Here is a 23,614-nt window from a genome sequence, read left to right as displayed (position 1 = left end):
TCATCAGTTTTTCTGGAAAGAAGCTAGGTAAAGTGAAAGTCAGTCCCACTGCATATTTGTCTGAGTGAAAGAGAAGTGGAGGTAGTAAGGATGAATAAAAGCAATCCCAGCCTCTGCTTATGGCTTCTTGTGTGGGCAGAGAGATGATCTCAGATTCTTGCCACCTCCCAGAATTGTGCCTGGGTATTACAAGACTTGGTTTTCTCTCAGGTTTTTTTTCTGCTTGGTTTTGATCTATCAAAGTCCTTTGTATCAACTCTCCTCTTTTCTTCCTCTCTCTTCTTTCCCTCTCTTCTTCCCTTCTCTTCCCTTAGATGTTCATAGAAAGCATTCCTGTACAGAACTGTCCTTGAACATTTATTGGTGGAGGAAAGGCTGGTTATTTAATTACAACTAGTAAGCAGTTTGCTCCTTAGGAGAGTTGTGCTTTTACCTTCACTCTTTTTAAGAGGTGTAAGTATGTTTGGAACATAATGGAAGTGCTTTAAGAAAACAGATTAAGGGAGTGTCCTGTAAATAGATGCAAAAAAATGCTGTCATGTGCAGTTTTAAAGGGCTAAATATCACCTACATTTCAGTGCTCAAAACCCTTTCAGCACTGGTCAGGGTGTGGGATTTACTTGTCTTTTTTTTACCTTGAGAAATTACTGTGAAGTACACCACTGTCTGGCATTCCAGCTCTTTGGCTGTTTCTTTTTTAGTGCATTAGGACATCTTCCTGGTGTTAGACAGTAAAAAGATGCTCATAAGTGAATAATCATTCATTGGAAGCTGTGTTATGAATTCTGTGGAGAGTATCAAAATACAGAGCAACTTTTTAGTTTGCTTCATTTTTTCCGACACTTCCAGTTGTTTGCAACTTTGCTGTGTTGTCCAATGACAAAAGACAGTCTTTTGTATGAATTGGCCCATCAGCTGCACAGTTGGCCTGCACTGGTTGTGCATAGCCTCTGTTTAAATGTGCCTCATGCTATGAATACTGATCTGCTCTCTTGAATGTTGTCAGTTCTAGAAAAAAAAAACAACAAAACAGGTGGAAAAAGTATTCTGTTTTCTCATAATGACAACTGGGAAGTCCCACCTGGAATAATGTAAGGGTAGTCGTTGTCACCTTCTTTAACACAATGCTAACTTTACATAATATGTAATTTGTCATTTTTTACTTCAAACCCTCATAATTTTGAAATTTTTTTGGTCTATTTATCTATGGAATCAATTATTCTTTAAGATTGCAGTGTATGAAGCTATGAATTGCTGAGATCTTTGGTAGTGAAATTTGCAAATTTAAAGACAATGACAATTTCATTTTCTTACAGTTAGATGTGTTGAAGCATATAATTATGTGCTAGTGTCAAAGTAAGTTTATACACTTCCAACTCCCTGCTTAATCTGGGTCATCCCAGAGCACATGGCACAGGATTTGTCCAGATGGTTCTTGAATCTCTCCAGTGATGAAGACTCCACTCCCCCTTTGGGCAATCTGCCCCAGTGTGTGGTCACTGCACAGTAAAGAAGTTCTTCCTTGTGTTCAGGTGGAACTTCCTGTGCACCAGTTTCTGCCTGTTGCCTCATGTCCTATTGCTTGACACCACTGAGAAGAGCCTGGTCTGTCCTTTTGACTGTTACACTATTATTTGTGTACATGTTCGGTGCTACTGTAATTTTGTTAAAACAATAGTTGATGTGTTTTTAAATGATGACTGAGCTTTCCAAAATTATTTAAGTCATGTAGGAGTCCTATTATTTTGTAAAATCCCATGAGGCTTAGGCTCTTAATGAGCCTGAATGCTGATAAGATATCAAGAAGCATTTTTAAGCACCAGGGTAGTAGTATGGTAGTTATTCCATAACGTATAGAATAGAATCATAGAATTAAGTAGTTTGGAAAAGACCTCCAAGATCATCAAGTCCAGTCCTGCTGTGGTTACCAGACCATGGCACTAAGTGCCACATCCAGTCTCATCTTAAAACCCTCTAGGATGGTGAATCCACCACCTCCCTGGGCAGCCCATTCCAATGCCTGATTACTCACTCTCTGTAAAAATTTACTTCCTATTAAGGAATCTCTACATTAGCCATTCTACTCTTTTGTTCTGCTGGAGAAAATTTCTTCATTTAATTGCATAACCTGGGTATTGTTTACACTATGTATATATATGAAACAGATGCTGTGGGATCTTTTCTTTATAGGGAGCATCGTGTTCTACTCCAGTACTGCAGCTGGTTGTAAAAGTACTTGCTAGAGAAGTAAAAAGCACATTTCCAAAATGCCTGGGGTCGAGGAGTACGTGAAGTCCACATTTCACTCCACCACTCTGAGTGCTGTAGGCTGTGTGTATAAAGAGTGAGTGGCAGCCTGCTCTTTTGTGCTTGGCTGAACCTAAAGGAATCACCTGAGACGTGGAAGAACCCTTGAAAATGAATCCCACTTTCACATTGAGGCCTAATGCAGAACTATAGGAGGATCTTAACGTAGGCAAGACATGGGATCTGAGGCAACCCAGTCTAAACATTTGACATCAACTCACTCTGGTGCCCTGCCACTCAGTTTGCTGTTGTAAAACCCCTTTTCAGACACTGTTTCCTGAACATACCTATACCTCTTAGCATCCCTACATCCATCAGCTAGAGCTGTAGCAAGTGAATGTTCGTGAGACCAGTCACCGACTGGTGCAGAAGAATATTTCAAAATGTCATTAAATCTATTGGTTATCAGCACAGACAAATAAGTATCCTACCTAGGAACACATTTTCATACTGTTCCTTTAGAGAAAGAGGCTGATGTAATAGGAGGAATGTTTTGATGGTGGGAGCTTTCTTTTAAAATTACATTTACTCTTTCAATTACCATATTCATTTCTCATTAATAGGGTATTTCAAGGCCTTGTACTTTTGAAAGGGAAAAGGTTAGAATTATGGGCTAGCAGCTGGTTTTGATAGGGCGCAGTGAGCAAGTTAATGCTTACCAAACATTTGAAATTGCTTTTCAATTTCTGAAATCACTTTGCAGCTCTTCAGCTATTTTTTGGCTGGCTGCACTTTATCATATTAATATAATACTGTGCAGAAAAATATTGCATTTAAGTGTTATGATGAAATCAAGCTGTTATGCTGCATGTGTGTGGTACTGAGTGTATTTTCAATGTTTTTCTTAGCCCATAATTATGTGAGTTTTGGTGCCTTTCAGAAGCTATTTGTCAAGGGAAGAGGTTATGGTTAGTTTTGAGAGGGGAAAATGCATTTTACAGCCTTACTAAGCCTCATTTAACTGAAGTAAACCCCATTTTAGCCACGTCTGAAGGTAATACCTAGTAAAAACTAACTGTGGGTTGTTTTTTTTTTACTTATTAATTTGGGCAATCCTCCTTCTCATCGGTTTATCCAGTTGGTTGCTGGATCCATGAACCCTTAAATTTACACTACACCACATATGCAGTCTTCTGCCAGGGCCAGAGATATAATTCCAGAAGTTTTAACAACAAGATGTAGAATTATTTGTAGCTGGTTTTCCTGAGAGCAGTACCAATATTGTGCTGCAAAGAGTTCTTGAAGATTTCAACTGTTAATATGATTCAAAGAAAATGTGCTGTCTGTAATCCCCAAACCAAACCAAGAGAAAGTAAATCTTTTAAATTATACTTTAGTACATGAATTTTCTATAACAAATTGATCGTGATGGAAGGAAAGAGAAAGAAATCTGTTACAAATTTTAGTAAAACATTTAACTTTATTTAGTAATCTCAATCAGATGACATAAATAAGGCAGAAAAGCACATTTATTTTCATTATGTGGTCAGAATCATTATCTCTTTTCTCCTGGTACTTTTTTCCCCCCATTCATTTATTTTCCCTTTTTATAAACAAAACATATTAGCCCCCCAAAAATGCACAAATGATGAAAACTAATATATGTCTAATCTCAACCGTTTACTTCTGCTTAATCTTTTAGACTCTTCACAGGGTGATTTTTCTGTTGAATTTTTTTTCCAGAATAACTTTGTCTCATGCTGAGCTAGATCATTTATCAGGACCTTGCATTTTTTTAATCTCCTTCGTATTTGTATCTTCAAAACCACTTAATATTTCAGGTCTGATAATATAACCTGGCTCTTTTTTAGTACCTTTAAATTATTATTACCGTGGATGGTTGTGGAGTTGTTCCTTGCAATCTTCCACCTGTTCCATATAATAGAATTGATTATTTTACTTTTGAATCCAGCAGGTCTTTTACTTTGTGAAAGCCTAGCAAAAGCTCATTGATTTACACCAGAGTTGGTTTGCTGTTTTCTTCAGTCAATACTGTCACATAATAAAAATCTTAACCAGGCAGTTTCAGCAATGTCCTCTTTAGTGTCTGCTGCTACTGAATACAACCCTGCAGCTTTGATTTAAATAAAAATATAATTTTCTTCCTAACTTAGAATTTGATCAATGTATGGCATCTCAGATGGATCAACAGGAATATTAATTAATTGTCTCAGTCCTGGACAGTTTTGTCTTGGCTGTAACAGACAGAAGCGACTAACAATGTTTTTATTTTTGTTGTATTTTTAAATGCTTGCTCAAGGGAGAGAAATTAACTAATAAACTACAAAATATGAATAAATTATAGCAGATATTTTGAGAGATGTTCAGATGGCCTAAATCTGGTGTATCTAGTGTTAATGTTTTATTGGCTTGATGCCTTTGAAGGCCTAGAGTCAAACAATAGGAAGCACTTGACACAAAGTAGGTGGAATTTTGTTTGTCTCTGGCTGAGCTTCCCAGTTTCACTGAATTTGTTTGAACTTCGAGGTTGCTATGAAAAGTTCCCTCTGCAAAAATTGAAGACTAAGCAGTGAAGAAGGAATGATTAACTACTTTAAGAATGATGCAGAGGAAAATTAGTACAACAGCACTGCTGTACTCATTAAACCTGGCCATTCCAGAGGCACAGAGAAAATCCAGCTCTTTGTTGCTGGATGTCACCTTCTCATATAAAAGTGGAGTCAGTCCCCAGCCAGGAATTGAGCAAACACCTTTAACTAGTTTGAATAAGAGGCAGGTGCCGTGATCTTCCTTTCTTTTGTGAAAGTAGAGTTAGGTTAGACCTATGGATGTCATTGAAAGATGGAATGACTTGGTTGTACACTATAAAATTCATACTGAGGTCACTGACTAGAGCAATGGGAAAATTTCATTTGTAGTACAATTAAATATGACATCAAGCTGCACATAAATGAGCTCTAATATTTTTCATTTTTTGATTAAACAAATGTGGTTTGGATTAAAAGAATACTTATTTTTACTTTACCTGAATTTTCTCTTTCAAGATACCTAAATTCCTAATAAAAGTCACACAGTTGGATTTATTTTTGCTCAGCAATTTTTATTTTTTAACACATTATGATCCTATCCAAATTGATAAATGATATACTGTGAACCCTGTTCTGCTTTGTCAGTTACAATGGTGGCTTGTAGGGTTTTTCTCCTTACATGGAATGGTGGTAAAAGGGACGTTAATCCAGATCTCGCAGGATTGGATAATAAATATGACCATGTTTAAGGCATGTGAAATCCCACCCTTTCTAGTAGGTGGTAGGATTCACCCATTTCATTTGACCATTCTGACAACGTGCAAAGGAGGGAATTTTCAGGTGTTCAGAGTATTACACACTCATTTAACAGCAACACAAAAAACCTTGAGAAATACGTGTAGCAATGATTAATCTACCATCCATGTAACACCATTACTGCAAACATCGCTTTTATCCAAAGTTGCAGCAATTTCAAAGGGTCTGTTATCAGAACAGCTGTGGCTCAGGTTCAGCAAGCCAATATGTGGGATTATATAGCATTCAGGGTCCTAAAGTCTGCAAAGTGTTATATTCATTTTACATGAAGTAGAACATAAACAACTAAAAAATGGTTCTTTCTATTTAATCTGTTTTATTTTATGTTATTTTCCCTTAAGATAAAGTGGGATGATAATCGATTTCTGGTCCAAATTTCTCCGTGTAATAGTAGATGTGCAAAGAGCTTTGGTCCTGTCAGCATTATAAGAAAGAAGTTAATGTATTTTATGCATTTTTTGTTGTTCTACTTCCATGTATGTAATGTAGGGATGTACTTATGTAAATATATGCAGTTATACGTGGCCTCCAATGGTCAGATAAATAGTTCTTGTATTCTTCTAGGAACAATGGAAAGATCAGAAATGAAGTGCTGACACTGTGACACTGGTTGTTATTGGCCAGAACTAATAATCAGTATTTGAAACAGGGCTATGAACAAGTTTGAGGATTCAAAGACAGGGTATCCTTTATTTTTTATTTTCTACAGAGAACTGATTGCAGATGCATAGATCTTGAAGTGAGAGATTCTTTCCAGAGCAAGACATAATGATAAAGATCAGGGTACCCATAATGTCAGCTTAGCTTGTGGACAGTGAGAGGACGCTGCAGGAGGTGTATGAAATTTGAGTGCCTTAGAGTCCTAAGGGTCTAAATTCTCAAACAAAACTAGCACAATAAGCTCTTTCTCTTATTACACATGAACTTGATTGTGTTTATGTGTTCGTGTTCCATGTGAGTTTCTAAGTGTGCCTTTATTTCAATTTGCATTTTGTCCTAAAAGTGTAGGTATTAAATTTGAGAAACAATCCTAGCTGGAATCTCCATCAGCAGAGGATGAACAAGAAAACGTAAGCTGATCACGATGCACGGTGCCCTTGCCCATGCGGTGACAATGTTTAGATAAAGGCAATTCATAAAAGATTAAAGAACTGACTTTTCAAGTACTTTTAACATATTTGGCTAGATGAATGAGTAATTGAGTGTCATCATATGGTTAAGCCTTTCAAACCATACATTAATTGAGATATTCTAAATGTTGACTGAATCCTCAAAAATATGGAAACCAAATGTGAACCTCACTGCTATGATCTAATTACATCCTCTTTCTCAGATGGTTTCCTTAATAACTTAAAAGTTATTGATGCATTCCTCATATGTTGCAATACTTACATGTGTAGGTCAAGTGTCTCAGTGCATTATTTTGGTGGTGGCTTCATTTTGTCTGGTTCTTTTCAAAGCTTTCTCTCCCTTTGGAGAGCTTGTTAAAGCAGGAAAGGAGAGAAATGCAATGTGCTTTTATTATTCCTGCACCGCCAGGGCCATAAAACAGGTTGCAAAGGTTTTGAATGTCCTGCCTAGCACAGCAGGCACCCTAAGCTAAATATGAGAGAACATCACCTCCTCTCAGACATGGGAGAAAAGAAAAGGCAATGTACATTAGTAGCCTTTAAAATCTGTAAACAAATTGCATATTTGCTTCAAAAATGTGAAAGCAATTATTGATTAAATGGCATTAGAGTGCCCCTGGCTTTAAAAGACATTTAAAATAGGAGGCAATGCTCAAGATCAATAATAGATTTTATATTTGTGACCTGAAAAAGTAGCACCACCTCATAATTTAAAGTCAAGTCGTTCCTTGTGATTCTTGATCACATATCAAGATTTTCTTTTGTGTCCTTTACACATCTGTTAAAGCATCTGTGACCAGCTTCCTTTCTGCCAAAAGATGGCAGGAATCTAAGGATTATTTGTTCCATCATGCACAGCTTCGACTGGGCCAAATTTCTCCTATGAAACAATAAATATTTTGTTACAGATCAGTGCAGAATGTTAAGTTCCACCAGTATAGTTCCCTAAATTCTAAAGTAAGGCTTTAAAATAAGCCTTTAAAATAAGCACAAAGAGTGGTTATAACTTACTTGGTGACCTATAGCAGAGGAGGACCTGTTGGTTGCAGCTACAGTGTCTGACTGCTAAGTTTTATTTTATATTGCCCAGAGAGAAGTATGCTTTTTCCCACAGTTGAAAGGTGTGTGTATTTGCTGGATTTCTGACTCAGTCCAGTGAAACTACCCATTTTTATCATTGCTTTGTTTACAAGTGTACAGAGCACAAAGGCTTTTCCTTTAATTTTATCTCAGGGTAAAATAGCTAATCTGTTTTGACATGCTATCTAAATGACACTCAAACTAGTATATGGACTAACTCATCCATAAGTCATTTCTTTTATACACATGTACTGCTGTGTCCAAGAAAAAGAGTTATATTGGCTGCAAGAGTTTGAATAATAATGGTCATTAATATGTCGAATTGAGGGTCACCACATTCATCCCACATATCAAATCCCCTTTCAATGAGATCAGTTCCATCAGCTGTCAGATTCCATTAAATATATCCCCCAGACCTACTGACCAGCTGACAGTAGAGAAACTCAAAACCATACACCCACTATTAGCATTATAAAATGTGAAATCAGCTGGAAGGAATGATAGCAGAACTGAAAACAAAATAGATGAAAATCTATAATGCCCTTGTGTCTTCCTAAACAGAAACCCCTAAGAGTTAAAATGCCCCCATAAAACATGGAAGTAAAAACAAAGGTTGTCACATTGTTTTCTTCATAACCCATAATGATTCTTTTACCTTTTGTTAATGCAAGATTTGCATAAATGTTTCATGAGGTTAATACAATGCATAAACTGAGCAGTTTATTAAGCAACATCTGTGCTGTTTTCTCAGATAATGCAGTGTTGTTTCCAAGTCACTGAAATATAACCTATCATAAGGTTTTGGTTGTTAAAATACTTGTTTTGCAAGGCCTGTGATCACATCTGACATTTTTAGCAGATACCACAGTAATACAAAAGAATTCCTTAATACCACAATGTGTGTTAGCAAAGCACCCAGGAAGAAGTGGAAAGTATTCCACTGAGCTGGTAAAGTTCTGTGCCGTGCATAAGACATGAGAACATCTTGTGTGTCATCTTTCAGATAAAAATACCCTATTTGAAAACTAACACAACTGCCCATGAGACTTTTACCAAGTGAGATCTTATCGTTCTCCACAGTTTTTGACTTTGCCATAAAGTTGCTTTATAGGTTTTTTTTAAAAATTAAGAGTGGGAAAAACTTCGCACGGCCACAGTTTTATCTTGATATTGGTGCCATATGGGAGTCTTTTAGAAAAAAAAAGAAAGAGAAAAAAGTTATGAGACCAATAATTTTTAATGAAACTTGGCTTAGCTCTTGAAGCAGGTCATGCAGATAAAAAGTGGGTGCATGAATTCTGTAGCCATATTCTTCTGTTTTTCTGGCAAGGATTAAAGAAATGTAGTTTCAATTAAATCAGAGAGTAATGGAGATATGTTTTATATTATTGATTCTGTAAGTAATAATTTGGTCTTTTTTTTTTTTTTCCCATGTGTTTAACTTACTCTTTACTAAGAAGTATGGTAATTCTGGTCTTTAAAATTTGTGTTCGTATCTGCCTTCCCTCACAAATCCCTGACTTTTTTTGGTTGTTAATTTGAAATAATTTCATGTTTTCATTGCAAGACATCCTTAAACTGAGAGTATACAGGCCCTAATGATGTATGAATGTTTTATCTTTGGCCTAAAGGTTTTAAGATTACCACTGAGGTAGGAAAACAATATTTTTGGAAACTGTTAATAATATGTTTGCAGCAATTATTTTGCCCTTTATAAGGTTGTACACTGGAGTTTGTGCTTCTCTGTCCATGCAAAATGTCCATTGACCAGTGAGGTAGTAGAATGGGCTTTGACAAGCAGTCTCTGTGAGAGCAATTAGGCTGATCAAGTATCCCAGCTAAATTCCAGGTTGGGTGACAGTAGTCCAGAACCTGAATGGCTTCTTGTGTTTCCATTTGAAGACATTTGTTTATTTTCTGATCTGTCTTGGATAGTGTTAGCTTGCTTTTGAACAGTTGCCAGATCCTGCAAGATGTAAGGGAGAAAGTTTCCCTCAGCAGGAAAATGTACCAAGGTCCAGAAAATCTTAGCAAGTCAGAACAAAATTGTGCAACTTTATATGGAAAAACTCCTATTGCAGACTTTGCTCAATAGCAGACAGTAAAATGCTGAATCCAAATGAAACCAGGGAAATTTAGGTAGTTATAATGACACAATTATCCCATTAGAATTTGTCTGGAATACTATTGTTAACACATAGTTAGTTTCAGTGTGAACTCAGGATGCACAAGGAATACAAGATCAGACCCTATATAATGAAGGGATCATTTACACACATTATCCCCACAATGAAATGCTGTCACTCCTTGGTGGAAAACACAGCTGCTTTTTAAAAGCTGCTTTACTGTAATAAGTGTGTAACTAAAGCTGGTTGAAAAACATGAAAATGATTTTGTGAAACATTTTAAACTTTTGTAGTTGTTTCCATTTTACGGGTTCATAATAGAATATTTATTCCTCCTCCAGATTTTCAACTATTTGGTTCATATTGTAAATTATTTTAAATTTTAAAAGATACTTTTTAGGAGAGGTTTTCAAAAACATGTTTCAGTAAAACTAAAAAAATTGTGATTTTCAGATTACTTTGAACTCTGCAGGATATTTGTATTAAAATCGAGATGTATTGCTAGTGTATAATTTTAGGAAAAAAGTGCAAAGGAAAGTAATGGCCAAAACTTCAGATAAAAGTGTTGATCTAATTTTGTGTTTGATCTTCAGAAGTCATTAGGGATTTCTTATATCAGAGGACCAAACAGCCATTAGCATTGATGTAACGTGTAGAAGTCAAAGGCACGAGCAGACCCCTGATGGTTTAAGCGTAAAGATCCTTTCTGGTCTGGATATAGGGCTCAGAAAGCAGACTTCCAGGAGAACACAAGAAAATAATGTGACCAGTATTTTCATGCAGATAAAAAATTGTTTCTCTTACATGCAGATTTCATTACTTTTCTCATTCCTTTGGAAAGCAGCATATCTTACTTTTGTTTTCCAATTAAAATATAAGCAATATATTAAGGAAAGGCTATTACAAAGAAAATACCCATGAACATTAGAGGTTTCACATTTAGAACAGTTGTGATTTTCCAACCACAATTGGAACGATTTTTGTGATTTTTTTTTTTTTCTTTCTAATTTTTACTCTCTCTGTCAATAAATGCTGTTCCTCAGGTGTGATGGTGTTACCTAGTCAGGTGATCTTTGTCACTGCTCTGTACAGCTGTTTTACCTTTTGGATCATCACTTACATTTCCTGGGGCATTTCATTTGCCAGGAGTCTGTCCCTCCTGGCACAAAGGACATGTCAGGACAGAACAGTTTGGTTGTCATCAAATATTTGGACATCATTCTTGGCTTTGCTTGGACACTGTTCCTTCCAGTGACTCAGTTATTTAGGCCACTGGGGCAACACTGTTGATAACAGGTCTCTTTACACATTCTAGTTTCTTGGCATATAGTATTTTTATTTTGGCCAAGTGGTTAAGTTGCACTAAACCTAATGAACAGGTCTACAAATTCATCACAGCAGAAGAAAGGTGGTCCTTATCTGTCCCTCTGCTGGGACTTCTGCCACATCTCCCTGCTACTTATTTGAAATAATTTGATTCATCAACCTGGCTAAAGCAATTCCCCACCCAGAGGACATTATAGTTTTCTGAGGTCTCACAAGTACTGACTCAGAGAATTCACATGAGTGACAATGAGGGAAGACATATGGAGGGAGAGGACTTACTCTCAGAAGAAGCAGATAAATTAGTTCAACTTAATGTGAAGCTGTTTCTTAAACTCTTTGGGATTATTTGGCTTAGGTTGGTGCTAAGCTGTAGAAACTTACATCTCGGGTTTACATTCTTAATTGTAATCAGACTATGGCTCTGGGGGGTTTATTTCTTTTTATGGAGTGACACATCTCCACAGAGCGAGCACTTCTCTTGACACATTCGATATACACCTGAATTATGTCTGCGTCATGTTCAAATGTATTTGTTGCTTCTTAAAGGGTTTATTTTTTGTGAGTTGATCCACATGATCAGATAAATGCCAGTGCTGGAAGAAGCAAAGGGATAGCAATATGTGACCAGGAGAAGGGACGAAGTAGAAGTGACTGGGGCTTTTTGCAGTATTTGTTTAGATAAACTGCAAGGGCTTCTATGTGAGTAAACTTTGTTGTTGTGCATTACTTCTAGGATCAAATCCTGGAGTAGCAAGCAATGGGATCAGATTTGAGATGTAGGATTTGAGTTTTATTTATATATTTATTATTTTATTTGAAGATTGAAGACAATGCAAGAAATGGCAATTTTTTTACACCTTAGAAAAATATCATGATGTGGATTCTTTTTGTGTTTTTTTTTTTTTTTTTTTTTTTTTCAGTTGCAATATCTAATGAGAGAAATAGGACTTCATATTAGACATTATGAATAGGATATTAAGAAGTCCTAAACACTGGCCTAGCCCTGCTCAAACTAAAATTAATATGAGTTTTTACTTTGTTTTCACCCAGAGTATGCTTAACCTGTTAGCAGCCCTAACATAACCCTTTGGCAAAGACTGGAGCTCGAAAACAATCTGGATTATGGATAGATGGCTCTGCATTACACAGAGTTCTGTTTATAAAACAAACTGAAGGGTTTGTTGCAGAAGTGGAAACCTTTTGAGAGTATTCCTCATTAACATTGCCTAATTGCTGCTCTTTGATCTTTAATTCCCCTGGCTCTCTCACCTCCTCTCCTCACTCCATTAATGGATGCTCTGGCCCTCGTTTTCGTGGAGAGGATGAGCCTGTTTCACATGCTCAGAACTGGCTGTTAACAGCCATCTGTTGCAAAGACGTGCACACAGGACTCTATTGAAGTCACTGCATGTTGAGATTGATTTCAGTGGGCTTCAGGCCATACTGTCTGTAGCAGACCCTGCTGCAACCCCGAGTGTGTGTGTGTGCCAGCAGTGACTGACACTGATGGACACGTGCAATCATATGTGTAAAAGAGTTCCTGGGCTTTTGTTTCATTAATTAATCAACACCATTGTCAAATTATTTCCCTTTTACTTTCAGTGTGTTTCTAAAGAAGAGAACATTTGCATTCTGGCAGTTCCGTAGGAACAGAAACAAAAAAAGAGAAATACTATTTATGTATGACAAATAAAAGTGTTACTTTTGGTTCCTCTTGGTAAACTGTAGAGAATCACTTAAAAGACACACCCGAGCATTCCATCCATAAATCCTATGATAACAGATGACCCTATAAAAACACTGCTAACCCCATACAATCATGGTTTACACTTTTAAGCATTGTGCAACTCTTCTTTCTCTCTATGGAAAATGGGACTCAAAAGTTGAAGGAGTTGTTAATGCAACTTCTCCTTAAAATTGGGCCAAAGTAAAGTCAAAATGTATGGGAAGGTTTTCAGTAGATTCAATGGGTTTTGGTCTGACTCTATCTCAGTTGAACTCAGCTGGAACACTGTCTTACTGAAACAAGGTGGTTGCCTGAAAGTATCCTTGTAAAAGTAATTATTTTGTGTAGTTTCTTTTACTGGTATTTCATGTCCATTTCTGCTCATCCCAATCTTAAATGTATTCAACATTTCAGACGAAACCTTCTAATCCCATTTGAGGCAACACTTTAATTTGCATCAAGGGTCATACGAAGATTAGAGGAAATAATGTGACCTGCCTACTTATAATTTATGAACAGTTCAGCTAAACCACATTTCTGGGTTTTAAAGGAAATTCTGCAATATAATAATTGTATCTATTCATGCTATTTGTAATTTCCAAATGGTAAATCATCATCTGTAAGAAATGCTCTCAATCAAGGGAGAAAAAGACATATAATTATGTCATTTATAATGAATTCTAAGGGAAACAAAGACTTTAGGAGGAAAAACTCTGGAGAAAACCAAGGAAGAAAATCCACACAATAATACCAGTTGCTCCTAAGAAGATGCAGAGCTGATGAAAAATTTGCATTTATTATATGAAACTCAACATCAAACAATTCAGCAAGGGAACTGTCAAAACTCTGGAGTCTAGGCAAACAAGACCTGACTTTTATTAGAGAAATTACATACTCTCTTTCTTTTGTAAGCATCAATAATATCAACTTTTTGACAAATAGCTATCTCCTGGGTGCGAGTTCTGAGGATTGCTGCTAATCTTCATCTTTTGAAGCATCCAAAGGATTAAAGGCATATGTCAATAACAGTGGCCTATGACCTCTGTGTGGAAGGTACCACTGTCTCTTTGTAATAGCGAAGTCTGTGATGTGAGATGATTTGTATAAATGCTGAGAAACCATTGAAGAACTCTTGCTGTGCAGAAATCTGTGGACTCAGGAAAGATACTTTCATACCTTAGGGCTCTTCAATGGCACATATTGTCTGGCAGAATTGGGCTTAATGCATTCTCATTTAATGACAACTTTAACAAATAGCATCGATTGATAAAACATATATCCTTAAAATAAACTAAATGGGAAGAGAAAAACAAAATAAAATATCCTCGGTTTTCTACTGACATTTCTGTCTGCTGTTTAGATTTACTGCAGATGGAATTAATTTTAGTGCAAACAGTTTCTGTGCAAGCACTAATTGGTCTTTATTCTCATCTTGTAGATATTTATTAGGCCTGACTCTTCTCTTATGCTAGTATAAATCAGTAACTCAGTTGAAGACACTGTTGTTACATCATCATAAACCTGGTAAGGGAATAGCTTACTGGATGAGTGAGTACATAATAACAGCAGTAGAAGAAATGAAGGTGTGGGAACTCAGGGGTTTTCTATCTGCTGTGGATGTTAAATACCTGACTTTTTCCTGTCATGGTATGCAGGGTATTATCAGGGCAGAAAGTCAAAAATTCCTGTGAGGTTGTCAGATGGACCTGTATATTTGTATGTGATAGTGAAATTAAGTCATAAAACCTCACTTTCTACTTCTGCTGCTAACATTGCTTTCAAAGACACACACAGCTCAGATAAAGAGTAAAGATGTAACTCTGCCTTTCCTGTAGTCCCAGGGACACCAGGAAGAAGCTACTCAAAGTAGTATAAACAAATTTGAGATTTGCTGTCCCTGAGAAAAGGGATTGAGTCATTCCTGTAAATGAAAAGGAGAAAGTGAAGAAAGGGACACATCTGAGGCTACAAACTGGTGACAGTGGATTTGAAAACTGTTGCTGAATAGGGCTCCCACAGAGGGCTGCAGCCTTCTCTCAGGTCATGACTCTTCCTTTGACTCTTCTTCTAACAGTTTGTATGCCTGGTTTTGTAGGGTTCAAGCACAGGCAAAGCAGGTCATTGCACTGCAATTATTTTACTTTCCCATGTCTGTTTGCTGCTTTGGCAGTGGCCTGATGGCCAAATGATATTCATGGAATATAGGATTTTTTTCTGTATTTGTGGTAGCAAAGCATTATAAAATTCCTCTGGAAATGATTTGAAGGAATGTAAAGGTAATTTTAGGATTCTCAAATTAATACAACTCCAGAATGTATTTGTATTCTTAGCATTGTTGTCCTGACACTGAGTGTACTTTTCTGTCACTCATTATGCTGCTTTGATTTAAGTATAGTTGTTTCTTCCTGGTAGTTCAGCACATTCAAAATGGAAGATCACAACAATGGAGAATAAGGAAAAAATACCCAAACAAACAGCAAGAAGACAGTAACCTACTTGAATTGATCCTATATGCTTCCAGTGTTTCTTACCAGTGAATGCGAGTTCTTCAGGCCACTATCTGAGTGAGAGGCAAATGCTACCATTGCTAATATTGTGGCTGCTGTTTTCCTGATGTCATTGTAGTTCTGCCTATCAAAATAATTCACCCTGAAAAATAGCATACTGTCAATGTTGGCTGGTGTCCTGAGAAAACAATTCAGATTGTCAAAGAAAGTCTGTTCCATCCTCATATCCCTTAGCACATAATTAAAAGCTGAAGCAGGGACCCCATAAGGAAAATAAGTAGAATGAACTGAAGAAGGCAGCTGTTCAGGTGCTTGTCTGTACTCTCAATCCTATCACAACTCTGATTCCTGCAAAATTACCGAGGTGTTCTTTGCACAACACTTACAGTTACATATCTGAGAGGTGACGAATATTTTTTCCTTCTTTTCAGCTGCTAAACGTCATTAAAAACAATTAAAATGTATTAAAGAGAAACATGATGTCCTTGTTCTGTGTAAGAAGATAGAAGGGGAAGGAGCTTGCACAACTGTGTCTGGAATAGGGCAGAATGTAAGAGAGAACTTCATTACTGAGGAATGGGGAGGGAACGGATTAAGTAAGTGTAACCTGGATCAGAGAGCTGGATCAGTGATACAAATATATCAAAAACCAAAGTGAGGTCTGTGCATCTGGAACTTCACAAGTATCTTTTGAGTTCTGCTCTCAGATAGTGATAGTTTCTGCCTTTTGGAATAGGTTGAGACATGAAATGAGTGTGTGTCACAGACACAGTCAGTGCCTCTCTAAAAGGTGGGGACGTAGAATTTTTTGCAAGAGAACTGCCAGAGCACAGCTTCTTCCCTTTCTGTGGAATAATAACGGTGGACTTCCCAAAGCATCTGACTGATGGCTGCCTGTCCTGAAAATAGAGTCTTGAAAAGCTTTGGGCCAGATATGTACAACTGTGGGGGGGCTTTGTCATTGTTGAACTACCTGCAGGATATGCCAAGTGCCAGGGAATTTTTTACTTATGGATTCCATTGCAGGCACAAACTGCACTAAACAATACCAAAGACTATCAGAGAACACTTGCCAGCTTATTGTAACAGTTAGAGTGGTTGTGTGGTGTAGGGTTTTTATAGGGTGTGCCTTACTTATTGTTTCTTCTTGGTCACCGTCACCGGTTGCTCACTGCAAGCCTGTGGGAAGGGTCAATCCATACAGGCAGCTAGAAGAAGGTACTCCTAAAAAAAGAGTTTCAGACATTATCATTTCTTTTTCTCGCCCTTCCCAATTTTCATTCTTTCCAATAATCTCTCTAACACTTGTAATGACAAATACTATTGAGAGAAAGTTTGATTAACCAAGCAATTTTTACTATTTTTTTTTTGGTCTGTACTATTTGTGTAAATGAAAACAGTTGTACCTTCCATAGTTGTTAACTTGCCAAGCATTTGGTACTGATACTTTTAGCAATCCTGCCAAAACCTTTTCTTTGCTGAATTTCTTTCATTTTGTATTGTACACTAGTATTTCAGCATGCAAGAGTTAACAGACTCAGAATTTAGTTCTCTGTAGTTCAAGGCGTGGTCTCAACAGTAAAGGGAAACCTCAGTTCTTAGGGCTGCATGCTAACTACTTTCAAGTATAAGATTAACTTGATTTTTTTCTAATATTTTTCCAGTTTTTGAGATTATTCATTTGATAGACTCTTCTTTTTCTTAAGCAGATATATGTGTTTGTAGTGCAGTCCTCTCCATAGGTGTGCTGTTACCATTTTCATTAAAGGCAAAAGTGCTATAATGAATACATACCTTCCTGTTTGTCCAGTGGCTGAGACAGTTTTGTAAGGAAAAGTAAGAAATGTAATAAGAAGCTAACGCTGTGGGATTTTTTGTGTGGAGTTGGTTTTGTTTTGCTTTTTTGTTCGTTTGTTTTAGATGCTAAACTTTTTTCAAGGCTAGGATATATTCTGAGTATGAGGACCTGTTTCAACATTTATCACAAGCAAACCACTGTGCTATTCCAAACATGATATATTTCACTTTAGTACTGCTGACTTCAGCTTACTAATTGCCTGACAGCATTTTCTTTGTTAAGCTTTAACTGCGATCATCACACTTTTGTTGTACTGACAGTGGAAATATTCAGTAACAGACGACCTAAATACATCATAAGCACAACTGTACTAATCTTTCATAATGGGTGTGCTTTTGGAATTATATGGAACACGTGCATATAATCATTGTCAGGAGCTACATGCATTCAAGTCTCCAAAAGCATCAACTGAAAGCATTATCTGACAAAGCATTCTGATGCTCAATGCACATGACTTACAAAAAACCCCCCAACAAACCCAACAAAAAAGCAAACAAAACAAAAAAACTCCCAACCAACAAAAATCCCCAAAACAAACAAATTAAAAACCTAGACCTACTAAGATGCAGTTTTTATTTTATAGCCAATTGAAGCTGCTTTATTATATCAGAATCAGGAGGATGGACCTATCATCACCTGCATATGGTGTGGATCAAACTAGTCAATTCCTTTTGTGATGATATGAGCCCAGAGAAATCCACCAACCCTCTTTCTGCTGAATTGACTAATGTTTCTTGTTTTTTAGAGAAAAGGCAAACTGCATACATCGTGTATGCCTGAAGAGATAGTGTCTGGAGAGATCTAATTTCGCACAAAAAAAGAGTTCTGTAGCTTTGATTGAACAAAGACTGATTTGCTGCTGTTATCACGTTCTAATTGTTAGAAAGGGAAGGTCGAGTCTCCTGACATACAAGCAAAGGTGTGGGAACTCAAAGTCCTGTGCTACGTGTCTGCTCCCACACCAGCTTATTTGAACTGACTAAGCAAGTTTTTGGTTTTTGTGTTCTAAACTCAGCTAATAAAACCTCATTTGTGAAAGCTGCCATAGACTTCTATACATCAATGAGAAAACCTGCATTATGAATCGTGGTGTAGTATAGAAACTTTGTAGTCACTTAACAGTTGTTTGCTGTAAGAGCCCAGAGCAGTGCAGGAGCTGGTCTGACCCCCTGGCAGAGCTCCCTGGGCACTCTGCACTGCAGTGCCCTCACATCTTCAGAGCAGGGAAGGGCATCTCTGTGATTCTCTGTATTCAACAGCTTTAGTCCTTCATCAAAGCACCCCAAGTTTCTCAGGGCATCATACAAAACCTTCAAATATTTTTAATATACGCTAATTTCTCTTACTGGCAGTAATATTGTGCTAGCAGTACTTCAAGTAGCACCTCAGGTTGAATTACATAAGCAGTTCTGGTTACATGTCAGGGCCTTTAAAATGTTCTGGCACTTGTCATGTTCAGGCACACAGACAGGGATTTTCAAAAGCACTGCTGTGGTTTATGGTTCAGTCCGTTTGGAATATCTCATCCAGGTAACCTACAGTGTCGTCCTTGCCTGTCACTCCATGATCTCTTGCATATTGCTGCATGAACTCAGAAATGATATGTGCCATGTAACATATCTGTCAACTCCTGCTGTTTACTCAAATATTACCTTTGTGCTCACAGGCACACAGTGCCTATCAAAACAAAAGGGCTTTGGAGAAGATACTCTTTTCTGAAATACTTGAGAAAGAGATGTTCATGAACACCTCCTCCTGCCTTTTTTTTTCCTTAACTGTAGTTTAGTGCCAATGGATAGAAATAGTAACTCAATTCTATGGTGACAATTCATCAAGAATCTTTATTTTTATAAGGCCCCAACAACATTTTATGTATAAGATTCAGTATGCTGTGTGATAAAAATGTCTAACATCAGCCAGTGAGCTTCATCTAAATGAGTACTAAAGGAACAAAGGAAAAATAAGAAAGTTCATTAAATGCAACTCACATTCAAAAATGAGCAGACTGAAATTTAAAAAATGGGGTGAATTTGCAATAAAGTTTTGCATATATGGCATCACAATATTTATATTTATGAATTTGAAACTACTTTTAAAGGGAAGATTTTTAGAATCATAATAAAAAAATGACAGCTACTTTTACATTGTAATGGACACAAAACAAGCAAAGATTCTCAGTAAGAGTTACCTGTTTTCTGAAAAACTTTACATACATGTTTGCACTTGATTTGCCTGTAGTTATCTTATTTACAGTCAGGTAATTAGCTGACCTCATGAATTAAATTTCTTTCTCTAAATATTTATGCATGTAACAACTCTGTTTGTGGACTTGTGTACATATTCATGCTGTAGCCTTCTTTGAGAATAATTCTTTGCAAGTCCAGGGGGGTACATCTCTGAATCATTTATGTTCTGAAATAAAGTAGGCATAGATTTGAAAAATCATGATATTTCAAACTTGTTTGACAGACCAATCAGAAGCTGCTTAGGTTGAGATTTTTAAAATTTATGTTATGTTTCGAGTCAATTATTAACATTTTGTTGTATTTCACATATACAGTAATTTATTATTAATTGAATTCTAACTACAATTGCATGAAGAAGTAGCAATTATTAAATTTAGCTTTGTAAGTAGTATAATTTAATTTAATTCTCCTATTTATTAACAAAAAAGGCACAGGTGTCAATGTAGAATTAATACCAAATTCATGGAGGAGAAATAAGTCTCCACATTTCTGTTAGTGCAGGGGGAAAGAATAGTAATTTACTTTAATATTTTTGAACTATTTGTTATCAAGTGATATTTTGGATTCTATTCATTTAAAGGCTGGTATATTTTTTTCCTGCTTATAGTTAGCAGTTATTACATTTCTTAGTTGATATTCAAAGGAAAGCTATGCACTGATTTTTTCATAGGAAAATTAATAATGAATTAATTTTTAAAATAGGACCAGCAGTAAAATTTTAAAGTTTACAGCAAGGCTACTTCACACAGAAATAGAAATCTGTGGTGATTTTGTGCAGTGCATCACTATGGCATTGGTCCTTTTGCCAAGCTTACAGAGCATATTTCAGTCTGTATGACTTTGAAGGATGTGTTCTCTTAAGGCTTAACAATGTCAAGCTTCATAACACAAGAGCTAGTTTGCTTACTTCCTACTTTAAATTGCTCGTAATTTGAGACATGCAAACATTTCCACTTTATAAAGCAAGGCTACTAAACATATTATTGCTCCAACCTGCAAGTTTTATAGCCTCCGTATATTTAGAAAGCTGTGCTTTATTAAAATAAACTGTAAAGAGGCTTAACTCATTATGGAATCTGCTAGTGTCTAAAATGAAATATCTTCCATTTATTATAGGGATTTAGGAAACTTTGAAGAAAGAATTTAATACTGTTGCAGAAATAGGATGTTAACTGGTTTTTTTAGGCCTCTGAGGTTTGTAGCTGGACATACAATTTATCAGGGGACAGTCTGTCTACACTTAGCCTGAAAAAATCACCACTATGTTTTGTGTGATCTTCAAAGCTTGAAAATGGGTCTTCACTCTGAGTTTGAGCAGAAATCCTTTAAAATACTTTACACAAAATCAGTTTATATAACATCACTTAATTTTAGATTTAAGTAGATAGAATATTCACTTTTCCCTTTCATAATTTTATCTCCCTGATGAATTTGTCCTGGAAACTGTAAATGGAATGTGGAACTCTTTACTCCACAAAATTTTGCAACTTTTGCAAAGCCATATTTGGTTGAAGTACAAGGGGATTCTAGTTCTGTCTTTATTCAGAGAAATGATACTTTAGCGGTTGACTTGTTGACATTCATATTTTTGTTATAATTAAATTTTTTATTCACTTTTGGGCCCAAGACCACTATTGGTTAGAGATGATGTTTCTGAAGGGAAAAAATGCTTCTGTTTTCCACCGGGTTAATTCATGGTCTTTGTGTTGTCCCTTTAGATGTTGCTCAGCTTTTACCATCTGAATGTGTAACTTGTGCTCTACATGGCAGTGATGTTTTTCAGGGCTGTTCCTATGCCAAACAAAAACTATTCATGCTGCAATTTGATAGCTCTTGTTCTTGCTGGAGCATCTCAGAACAATGTTTTCTTCGACTTCACAATAGGGAACTTGTCTCGTCTAACCGGAAGGTTTCCAACAGGAAAAAAAAAGATCTCAGGTCTTAATGCTTTGCCAGATCCTCAGAACCATTGAGTCTAAGGAGGAGCAGGACTGAGAGACCTTGCAGATGTGTAGTGAGTTGTCCCAGCAGGAGTGTCTTCCCTCTTCAGCCCTCTGTTACAGGCGGTGGCACAGAAGCAAGAGCACCAGTGAGCTTCTGAGGCTGGGAAGGGGCTGTGTTTGTACGTGCTGTTTTGTTTAGACAGACATATTTTTTGTGCTAGCCAGACTGAAAAAGTGACTGGCTTTTAGAATTGTTGCAAAATGCCTGGTTGTTTCAAATACTGTATGTCCTAGCAGATATAAATAGTAAATCCAGCGTGCTGACACAGTCGAAGCTCTGGAAAAGGGGTGGGCTTAAAAGAGACCTGGTTTGCTCTCATGTGTCCCTGGCAGCTGGACTACCCCACCCTGCCGTGAAGAGATGGAAAGTGTGTTGCAAGAAAAGCTTTGACCAGAGCCAAAGCTGCTGCACCCTCATACAATAGAAGGTTTAAGTCTATGTGGGTGGTGTGTAAGGGAACATAAGCAGTCACCTAGAAATGTGACAAGACCTAAATGAAGGGAAGAAATCTTTGTCTTAAATGAGATTGCATGAGGGTGTCAGTTTTACAGACCGGAAAGACGTGGGAAGTTTTTCCTTTGCTAATTTTTTACTTGGTACAAAATGGAATACCTGTGAGAAAAAGAGAAAGCACTGGATGTATTGAAATGGAGTGTATGAAATATGTGTCTGATACCTAGTTTTGCTGCTACTAACCTATTAATCACATATTTCAAGTAAATTGACCAGAAAGGCTCATCGTGTACCAAGAAAGCTGGACAAAATATATTCACCAAAATATTTGCAGTGGTGTTTACTAGTGAAGTACACAGATTTCTGTAAGTTTATTGGCTGTTTTTTTTTTTAAACTGGGTATTTCCTATTTTCTTTTCAACCACATTCCTTATGATTCTTAAACAAATCTCATTAAATTAAGCAAGGTGAAGATAAGAAAGCTGCAGGTGTCATCCAGTTCCTGGTGGGCATACTACACCTTTCACCTGCCCCGTTACCACTATTGACTTCTGTGATTGTTACAGGCATGTTTTAAACGACTCCTAAGTGCCATTTTTAGGGCAGTTTTAGAAGTAAACGATATCTCCCCATCTATGTTTCCAATAGCTTTTTCATGACTAAGCAATACCTTTATTTAAAGCAGATACCAAAACTGTGATTGAGTACACAGTGATTGTTCATCTTTAGGTGTGCTTTTCCTCTCCCTCAACTGTTGGAAGCATCAGTAGGTGGTGTGACTGTTATAAGACAGTTTAGTCCACCTTCAGAGAAGATTCTGGCAAAACTTTTATAAGTTCTTCTTAGGCATTTGTGTTCAATTCTGGTGAGCTTCAATGAACCATACATTCTGGAACAAGACACGGAGGTACCTTTTGAATTTGTGTGTGTTATTCAATGAAATTAAGGAATCTAGGACAAAATATCCAGAGGAATTGCTAAATACCATTATGCATGAAATTTAGGTACCTTGTTCCATAAGTGAAATCCGTAACCCGGAATAAGACATCTTAAAGCTGTCTACAGCTGTGAGCAAACTGAGACACTGAATCCCAAACAAGTAGAATGAGCACCTGAACCCATAACTCTGCTCTCCCCCAGGAGTCACCGGGCTGCAGAATGATGTTTGTCATTTTATCCTTTCTCGACTTCTGTGAATTATGGATTCCTCCTCTGCACTAGTTCAGTATAACCTTTTAGGTCTTCACTGCCTATGGATACATGATTAGTGAATTCCCTTGGAAGACAAGAAACATTTTTGGATTCTCTCAGGTTAAGGAAGGTTTTAGGGGCATGTTCATTAACCTATTGTATAAAAATTGAGATGTCTCACTCTAAAAGACATAACAATCTTGATATAATCCTTTTGTCTTGATCACAACTTTCTCCTATAGATACACATTGGACATATTCTGATAACCCCTATCAGACTGATGTGCTTTGGAAGCATTGGTTCTTGGGAACATAAGACAATTGCCTTATTCATCATATCATTTTTAGCTGCTAG

This window comes from Pipra filicauda, unplaced genomic scaffold (assembly GCF_003945595.2).
Source record: "Pipra filicauda isolate LSUMZ 115617 unplaced genomic scaffold, ASM394559v2 scaffold46_size3722508_pilon, whole genome shotgun sequence".
NCBI classification, from domain to species: Eukaryota; Metazoa; Chordata; class Aves; order Passeriformes; family Pipridae; genus Pipra; species Pipra filicauda.
The sequence above is the reverse complement of the archived record's forward strand: the minus strand, read 5'-3'. Positions refer to the sequence as shown.